We start from the raw sequence: 9,898 nt of genomic DNA on the forward strand, positions 1-9,898 counted from the left end.
TTCAAACTATATCAAGGTAAACATAGTTCAAATCAGGTTGATTCTCCCAGCTGTTTAAAAAAAGTACTTTTGATTTACATACTTCTCCTTACAGAACCATAATTCTTGCAGCGATTTAGGCTGAGGACAGTGGAAACGCACTGGATGTAATCTTTCCTTATTCAATCAGTGGATTTTCTCTTGTGCAGTGTATCTCTTACCAGGGTATGTGGTGATGATTCCCATTTGGTTTCTAAAAGTCACTTAAAAGTACTTATTTTTTATTCATACCAACTTTTATAATCTTCCATGAAAATATCCTTTTATGCATCAAATTGAAGTTGTGATTTTTTATTTTGGTTAAATACTTGCACCTCTTGCCCTTTTGTTTAACTCCCATCCCAAAAATGAAATCTGAGGTATCATAATATCTGTTGGGAGCCAAGATTCCATGGCAATTCTACACATGATTATGAATTATCTTTTCAAACATGTTGGTTTAAGAAACTAATTTATTAGATAAAGTATTTGTCTTCAGGACAGAGAGATTTGTTTGCTAAACACTATAACAAAGAAAATGTTATCTTTCAAGCAACGATTGAACAGATTTCCTCACAGATTTCCTCTTTTTAAAGAAATAAGGTTTCTGAGCTCAGGCTTACTCAGTTGTGATACAAACACTGTATCCAATCTAGGAATTCAAATTATCTCTTATTGTTTTGCTTTCCTATACTGTAGTGCAGCATCGTGAGCCAAGAGATTTCCTTTATTTTCTCTTTAAACCTAGTGCAAAGAAGAGCCAAGAAAATAGCATGTGATTTAAAACTTTGTAATGAGTGAATGATGGCAAACATTTAACTTAACTAGATTGAATCAACAGCACTCCCCCCACCATACACACACAATGTAAAGTCACTAGCAGCAAAAATTCTGAAGGTGAGATGATTTGATAAATACTTTGTATGGACTACATAACGAATTTGCCTACTGAGAATCATTGATTAAGATCTGCTGTAAATAAGAGGACTCTTCTAAGAGGGGGAAGTAAGAAAATAATCTTGAATAATATATGTGTTGCTGTTATTCTGTATTTTATGTTGTCTTAGTTTTCTACTTACTGAGACAAAATATCCAACATCCACAAGTTAATACAAGTTATTTAGCTCACAGTTTGTAGAGATTTCAGTTCATAAAATCTGAACTGGATCCAATGTAGGGTGGCGCGGCAGAGGGGCATCTCAGGGGATAAACAGTCCATGGAGAAACAGGCCTAAGGCAGCAAGCAGCAAGTGACAACCCGGAATCCTTCTGTCCCTTATATTTTATCTAGGCTACATACCTAATGCATGGTAACACTTTTATCCAGAGTAGAGCGCAAACCAATCAGTGGATCACTTTAGTAATTATATGTACTAGATCACCTTCACATGCTCTAGATCTAATCACCTTGAAAAACCCCACCTATGACCACACAGGGCTTTTGGGGGACAGTGGGACTTAAGCCATAACATATGGGTTAAAAGCTATAGCTCTAAATAAATCAAGGATAATAATCCAATATAACTCTGTCCATTTTCTCAACACAATCAGAATACAACTCTCTAACTCTGCATTCTTCTCTAAGAGGGAAGCTTCCAGTGTTTAAACAGCCACATTGTCCAAGTATAAGGACTATATTTCTTAGCACCTGTTGCTAGTACTTCTTACTGCTAATAAGCTGAGGCCAGTAATATTAGAGTATGTGTACCACAACTAAGAGATGTTATGAAACACATACCATTTCATATTACTTCTCATGTTTGTTGCTTTAATGCAGATTAGGTAGTTTTAGTCAAGATAACAAATTGGATTGGGAGATCTTCTACAATGCATATGTGGTCACTCCATGTTCAGTATCACTGTGCTAATTTGATTTTCATAAGTAGTAAATGAGGCATAAGTAAGGCTGTTTATTATTTTCATGGCACATAGGGGGCAATGAAAACTTTTTTTGCTATCAATAACTTTCTAGTTATTTTTTCAGCTAGTAAAGTAACAATATAGAAAGTGTCTGGCCTTCTAAGAGCTGTAATATTTGCTATGGATTGCCTTTACCTGTATGAAATTTTATAAATGAGAAAAAAAATCTCTAATTTTATCTTATTTGTTCTTAATAGTCACATATTAGCTTTATTTTAGGTTTTTTTCCCCTCTTGGTCATTCTCAAATTAATGTTAACTGATAAATTTGGTAAATATAAATTTGAATGGTTATTAAGTTTCTAAGAAATCAGTGTCAAGAGAAGAACAAAAAAGAATTCACAATTTAGACCTCATCTAATAATGGCTATGAACACAATATATTTTTTATGGAAACATAATCACCATATGCCAGTTTTCTTCTTGATGTTCTATGGTACCATGTTTCTGATCTGTAGGGTGAGATTGAAATAGTTTTAAGAATGTAGCTTCAGAGACAACAGAGTTGTCTCTGCAAAAACAGAAATGTAACTGGCTATTCCTCTCCAGAACTGATTGCCTGGAGCAGCTATTATAGCTGATGTTTTGGACATTTTAGTGAGTTGTGCAATCACACTGTAAATTATTGTTGCGTTGGGAGTTTTAACTGCTGAGATTCCTTTGTTGGTGATTATGCTTGTATTCTACGGCAAATCACTGGAGTAAATATTTTTTTCCCATGGCTCCTTTCTCATTTCCAATAACGATGCCCAGAATTATTTCTCTATACCTAGATCACTTTCAGTCAATGGGAATTGAGCACTGAGAGGATTTTGTACAAGCTATATACATATATTTAGAATCTTTAGTTTTCATTTTTTAATTTTTGTGCTCCTCCACTTACATTTATTTTAAAATGATAAACATCATTTTGCTAAGGTGTTTGTTCACAGTTTGTATTCTGGTTTAACTTCAACACTGCAAAAGAAGACAAAAAAAAATTTAGCAATTAGAAAAAAGGTTCACAAAGCAACCAAACAATGTCATTAAAGGTCTTGCTATGTTGAAGAAACTAGCTCCACAGGGACTTGAATATTTTTCCTTTAAACCAATTTGTCTGCAGGTTATTCCCAGAGACACAAAGAAACCTGATACCCACCAATTCTTGGTGGGAAGTACTAAATGTCACACATCCTTACCTCCTTCAACAACAAACAAACAAAAAAATCTAGTTCAAGATGTGTCTTTTATGTCACTATAGTCACAGCAGGCAGCAAGCCATACAGATTTAGCCCAGCAACCCAGTTTAAATTTACAGTGGTGTGGGGAATAATCCCAGAAAGCCTGTACTTTTAGTTTCTCTTAAATTCAGGCTGATTTCTGAATTTGTTCAGCCTACAGCACTCCGTGTTCCTCCTGTCAGCTTGATCTCTGCTCCTTTACTCCCTGCTGACTTGAACTCAGTTCTGCCTCACCTTGCCGCTAGGAGCCACTATACTGAGCCAACTCACAGCTCCTCTGAGTTCCAAGATTAAGTTAGTTGCTTTCCAAAATGACCACCAGCCTATCACCTTCTGTGAGACCTCTGAACCTCAATAACTCACCAACCACTTCAGTCCATTGCATCCATTGCTTTTCCACCAGTGTGTTTCTCTGTGCTGGCCTCTTGCGTCAGCAGTAGTCCCTGGGTGTCCGCAGATTTGAGCCATCCCTTTTACGCCAGTAAGTCTCCTATCTGAGAAAGTACAGTTTACCACCTACTTCTTTGTTGAGCTCTGTCTCTTTGCTCTCCCCAAGGGCTTAAATTCTCACTTCAGATCTTTGCTGGGTCTCAGGGATTCACTTCCCTCATTTTTTCTTTTCCTCGCATTGCTATACACAAAATCTCTCTGCTCTACACTACTCCACCATTTTCCCAGAAGTTCTCAAGCCTTTCAAATAAAAGGCAGATTCCTGTGCTCCCACAGGGAATTATCTGGAAAACAAAGAATTTATTATTGTTAATTGAAAATTCCTTTTTTTTTTTTTTTCTGGCACCCTCTTGAACATGAGAAACTGTTCAGTGAACAGTTGCAGTGAACGTGCAAGACATTAACTCGGATTTTCATAGGCAGTGATGCAAGGGAAATGAAGCCAGGGAGGTTACATGACAAGACATAAGTAATTTATTTCCACTCTCATAAGTAAGAGGGGAAACCTATAAAGGGTGATATTATTAAATCTCAAGTGTTGGTATTTAAATTGAACATAGTACTTTAGCATTGCCTAAAGGAGATGTGAATAATTTAGAGAAAAATTTCAAACTTATTTATTATTTAATGGATGAAATTTTCATTTATCTTGTATGTCTAGTGTAACCTAGACCTGTGATTTATAAATTATATTGATTATTTATTTCAGAAATGGATTTTTTCTTAAAATGATGAATTTGTAGACTGATTCATAATTTAAAGTATGCAGAACAAAATTATAACTCAAAAAATTGAGACCACTCAGTTTTTCAAGATGTGTATTCTTTCCTAGTGGCTACTCTTGACTTTGAGCAAGACAGAAAGAATGAAAGAAATGTAGCCTTAGGAAAATATATACAAAGGGAAGAACAGAAGTTTCTAGTTGTGTTCTAGAATTATCTGAATTGAGAAAATGGAATAGCCAAATCATTGTCCATCTCATATCTTTGAATTTAATATATTATCTTTAAATCTGATCTTTTTGTAAAAAGCCTAACCATGATAAAGCATATACATTTTTATATACTCCTTTGATTTGTTTTTATATCTAAGAAATATGTCCAATAATTAAGTAAGATTATATTACTTTAGCAATTTTTGGAAAGACAGCATAATACGACAATCTCCTTGTTTATATTTTGTTATTATCTGAAATATATTCAGGCTTCCTTTTCTTTCTCCTTATTTTTCCTTTGTTCTTTTTTGCTCTTATCCTCACCTTCTGCGGCTTAAGAGCAATCCAAAAATAGTTTCAACTAAGAGCAATAATGGTTCAAAGATTTATTTTATTGTCAAATTTTATGAAATGTAATAATTCTAAAATGAAATCTAACTAGGATCAGAATAAATCAAATAAAATAAAAATTAGTTGTCTTTGGCTCTCAAACTTTGGCAGTAGGGAATTTACCTTTGTATGCTACAAGTTCTTATCTTTAGGGAGGAATCATAATTTCTAACTTCCACAGGTTTTAGTAGTTTTAAACAAGGTGACATTTGCAGTGCTATACAACGTTTAAACAGAAAATACCTGGGTAGCTGTTAGTAATTTCGTACAATTTATCGAGCCATTGTTCTGTGGCAGACCCTTTGTTATACAGTATCCTCAAATATATCTCTTTTGTTCTTCACAACAATTCTTTGATAATGGAGCTATTATTCCCATTAATGTAGCTGAAGACACTGAAATAAGAGTCTGTATCACTTACTCAACATCATTAAACTTGCAAAAGTATGACTGTAAGGCTCAATACAGAATATTACACTATTCTTTTCTATAGGAAAACATAAAATTTTCTACCCAATCATGGTATTCACAATGTATTCTAAAGAGTAGTTACTGATGTTATAGTAATTTAAGCCCATCTATGGAAATAGGTTCCTTAAAAGTCCTTCCTAGAAATATAATAAAATCAAAAAACTAACATAAAACAACAGATTTGCATAAAGCTAGGGTCACTGTGACATATAGTCTATTCTGAGTATGCAGCAGAATAAGAAACAATGTAGATTTAATCTCCAACAATCCATTTCTTGCTCAAGGACAGACGCATAGAGTTTTATCTTCAGAAATTATCAGTACTTAGAAAAATGTGAAATGTGTGTAAAAACAAGGCTTTTTCTACCCTCTGAAGAATACTGTTAAAATTTAACTCACACTATATATACATATGTGTGTGTGTGTGTGTGTGTGTGTGTGTGCGTGCGTGCACTTGTGTGTGATTATTCCCTACCCTGTGTCTTCAGGGACTTCTTTCCAAAAATCTGGGAAAATGTTAAAATCTGCAGTAGTCAAAGTTCTTTATATAAAATTGTATAGTATTTTTAAAAACTATGTATGTTCTTCCATTTTTAATCATCTCTAGATTACTTATTATGGCTGAAACAATGTCAATGCTATGTAAATAGCTGCTAAATTGTATTGTTAACCGAATGATGATACAAGATATAGGTGCATACATATTCAGTCCAAATAGAACTTTGCTTTTTTCTACAATGTTTTCTATTTGTCATTGGTTAAGTCCACGAATACAGAATATATGCACATGAGCCACTGCTGGTATTTATTTTTCTGTGGACTTGTTCTCAAAATTCATTAATTCCATAAATGCACTTAGATTTTATGATACAAATTGTAACAACTGGAGAGTATTCTAAAGAAATAGAAGATGTTTATATACTTTTTTGTGACTACATACCCTAATTTGTAAGTTTTCTGAATTAAGAAATGCCGAGGGGATTATTAAAGCATGCTTCTGGGTGTATCTGAATGAATCACAGACATGTGATATTGGGTAATGTATTTGTTCTTTGGCTCCTTTCTCTCTGAAACTGTTCTCATATGCAGCTTGTTGGCCGTATAAACTGAGCAGATGAGTTCTGCCTTTCTCTTCCACCAAGATGACTCAGCCTTAGAGCCAGCTAACCAGGAACAAAGTCCTCAGAAACGATGAACCAAGTTAATTCACTCTTCCTTTAAGTTTTGGGGTGAGTATTGTTTCCCAGCATTAACAAAGCTAGTACATTTTAGAATTTGTAATTTTATATGAAAGACAAGCAATTCACATTTGATTAAATGAATAAGAAACAGAGAATGTAAAAAGTTCAGTGAAGGAAAATTATACTTACATACTTGCAGCTGTGTAAATTGGTAAAGAATGGCTTAGGTGATGTGGTCACAGAAAATGTGACTCATTGAAATCCCTTGTAAGATATTTACATGATACAGTAGGAAGGAGCCAAGTAAGTAAAGAATCAGAACTGTGATTATGATAAAGGGACTTCAAATATAAAAGCAGTGAGAAGAATGAAATCAACATGCTCTGCAAAAAAAAGGAAATCAGTGTGCATGGATTGAGCAATTTGGAGGATGACTTGAAAGGAAATTGGGGAAATTTATAAAACCATAACTGTCTTAGTCTGTTCAGGTTGTCATTAGAAAATATCCTACATTGGATGGTTTAAAAAAACAATATATATATATATATATATATATATATATATATATATGGCTGGGAAATAGGACTAGAGTGTCAAAATAATCAGGTTCTAATAAAAAGGTTTTTTCCCCCCCTGGTTTACAAATCTCTTCCCCCCTTGGTATCTGTTCACATGATACAGAGGAAAAGTAGTCTGGTCTCTTCCTCTTCAAGTAAGGGCCTTGGTCTCGTTCGGATTTTGGAGGGAGATAATTTTACCTGCATGCTCTCATTTAAGTCTAATTTCCTCCTAAAATTCAACCTCCAACTACCATTGCCTTGGGCATTAGGATTTCAGTGTACAAATATTGGTATATGTAATACTCTTGGTCCTTGCCCAAGTAAACAAGATATAAGACACTGATTTCAATATGTGTGCCTTGTGAGTAGGCAACAAAGCACTTGCAATTTTTAGATTCATCACAAGAAGGTGGGTCTATGAGTTTATAAGCACCTTATGTGTCTCTCTATGAATTGTCGTTTTATACTTATTTTAGATAGTGGCTGTCAGTAAAGCAATGAACCCTATAAAGACAATAGGATTATCCTTTCACTTCTATTATCATCTGTCTCTTTTGTAACCTCCAAGTTCTTTCTGCTGGTCTCCTGAATGTAGGTATAGAAACACAATATTCATGTCTGCTTTATTCTTTCATGTTTTCTTCCTGTAATTGACAGTCTTAGAAAATGTTTTCATTTAGTGGGAGTCTTTTTATATAATTTCCACTCTCGTCCTAAAGTATTGTGTGCTCTTAATTCTTTCCTGTAGCTATAATATTTGAATAGATTTAGATTAATCTGGCCTGTCTACTTGTCATGGTTTATGTTGGTGGCCCCCAGGCCTCATGCATTTGCATTGTGTATTTGTGATTGTACATTGTCTAGCGCTTGGATTGAGGCTGTGAGTGCTACACTGGCCTAGGGGTGGAGCCAGCATTATTGTAATGGCAGGAAGAGGATGTCTCTCTCTTGCTGGTTTCTGCCTTGATGTTTGCAGCCACTGTGAACTGCGGCCCTGCCATGCCACCCTGCCTTGGAGCCATTATGGACTGAAACCTCCAAAAAATGTAAGAAATAAACCTTTCCTTTCCCAACTTTGGGCATCAGGTGTTTTGTCTCAGCAACAAGTAAAAAGTAACTAAGATACTACTGTAAGAGTTGAAAGTGTTATTGTAATATTTCATATTTTTCCAATATGTATACTGTATCCATGCATATGTGTGAGGTTAATTTACTTTGCTACCATTTATCAGAAAATCTTAAAGAAACAATTTGATAAAAACACTTTTAAGTCAATTTTTAAGAATGTAGTTTTCACTCTTTATTACTATTTATGCAAGGCCTAATGTAAAATTTTCTTTTGTAGGATAATTATTTGCTCTATGGCTATAATAGTTCAAGTATGAGTCAAATATTACATATTTTTAAAAATCTTCATTTCTATAAAGGTGATTATCATTTTGACATTATTAATTATAAAATCATGACAATAAAATGTTTAATATTTTTATTTCACAAATTGGAATACTCATGTAGTTTACTGTTAGCTTTGTGCATTTATTACTCAAAGAGTAATTAGAACAAAATTAACCCTAAAACAATCGTTTAGTGACTTCACGTCTTTCTTCAAACTCACAGGAAAATGGAAATGCTACACGCAAAATATGAGATGAGTCTTCAAAAGAACATTTGGTACATCAAAAATTCATGATATGTGCCAGGATAAATTTGGTCCTACACAATTTTTCTGAAGCAATAAAGTTTTAAAGATATTTATGACTTTTTTATATAATACATTTGAAAAAAGTTATAGAATTAATAAGTTTCAAAGTAAAATATTGTATTACTCATAGCATATGAAATAAAGAAATAGGAAAAATAAGATAGATGAAGATGAGACCAAGGATGGGGACCTGTAAGTATTAAAGCCATCCACTTTAGGAAGAATGATTTGATTAAATGCCTAAAAATATAATGTTTTTTATATGTACAAAGTTATTTCACAATAGATTATTATATATGTTATAACATGTTATACAATGTACATATGTGAATATTGTCTTTTTTAGGTACTATACTAAAATATATTTATTAAAATTATGAAAGTTTTAGTTATAATTATCTTTCTATATTTGTTTAATATCCTTTGTCCACCAAAACAGACAAATAGTATTTCTTCGGGGTGAGAAAAATGCATAGTAGTTTCCCAGTTTTTCATGGATATTATGAGGAAGGGTATATATCTCATAAGAATTAACCATTTTTCTCAAGGAAAAGTACACTTTTGATACTAATTTTTTTGTCCTGGGTGACACATAATGAATGTAAAAACAAAGAGTAACCACAAAGAAATAATACTTAGGCATTTTAGCTATGTAAAGTATAAAGAAATGAATATTAAAGTGCAAATATTGATAAGTGAATATGATTCTTAGACTGATCTTTATATTATGCACATGTTTTAAGACATGAAGTTATTTTCAAAATGTCATACCTAAAATTATAGGTTTTTTGTAAAAAGTAAAAGGAATTTGCTTCAACAAATATGTAAAATGTACAAATCACATTATTCTAATTTCTACTCTCACTTGAAAAGCTATAGAAAGGTCAAGGATTAATATCACGATCCTTGTCTTCAAAGGATTTAAGATCTTTAAAGGGTCACTTAATATATTTTAAGAAAATTTTAGTCTCAATAATAACAGATTTGAGAAAATAATATCAAAGCAATTAATGAAGAGACAGAGACACAGATCAGCGTCACAGCTACTGCCTG

General features: G+C 33.3%; 1 long non-coding RNA gene across 1 annotated transcript; it reads left to right on the top strand.

The window, feature by feature from the left end:
- The first annotated feature begins 6,505 nt into the window (after positions 1-6,505).
- LOC134474109 (uncharacterized) lies at positions 6,506-8,894 on the top strand. The gene is made up of 3 exons (XR_010044720.1): positions 6,506-6,631; positions 8,008-8,189; positions 8,761-8,894. It is a non-coding gene; the product is annotated as an uncharacterized LOC134474109 (long non-coding RNA).
- The last annotated feature ends 1,004 nt before the right edge of the window (positions 8,895-9,898 follow it).

Source organism: Cavia porcellus, unplaced genomic scaffold (genome assembly GCF_034190915.1).
Source record: "Cavia porcellus strain 051 isolate PalLab524CR breed Dunkin Hartley unplaced genomic scaffold, mCavPor4.1 scaffold_30, whole genome shotgun sequence".
Taxonomy (NCBI): domain Eukaryota; kingdom Metazoa; phylum Chordata; class Mammalia; order Rodentia; family Caviidae; genus Cavia; species Cavia porcellus.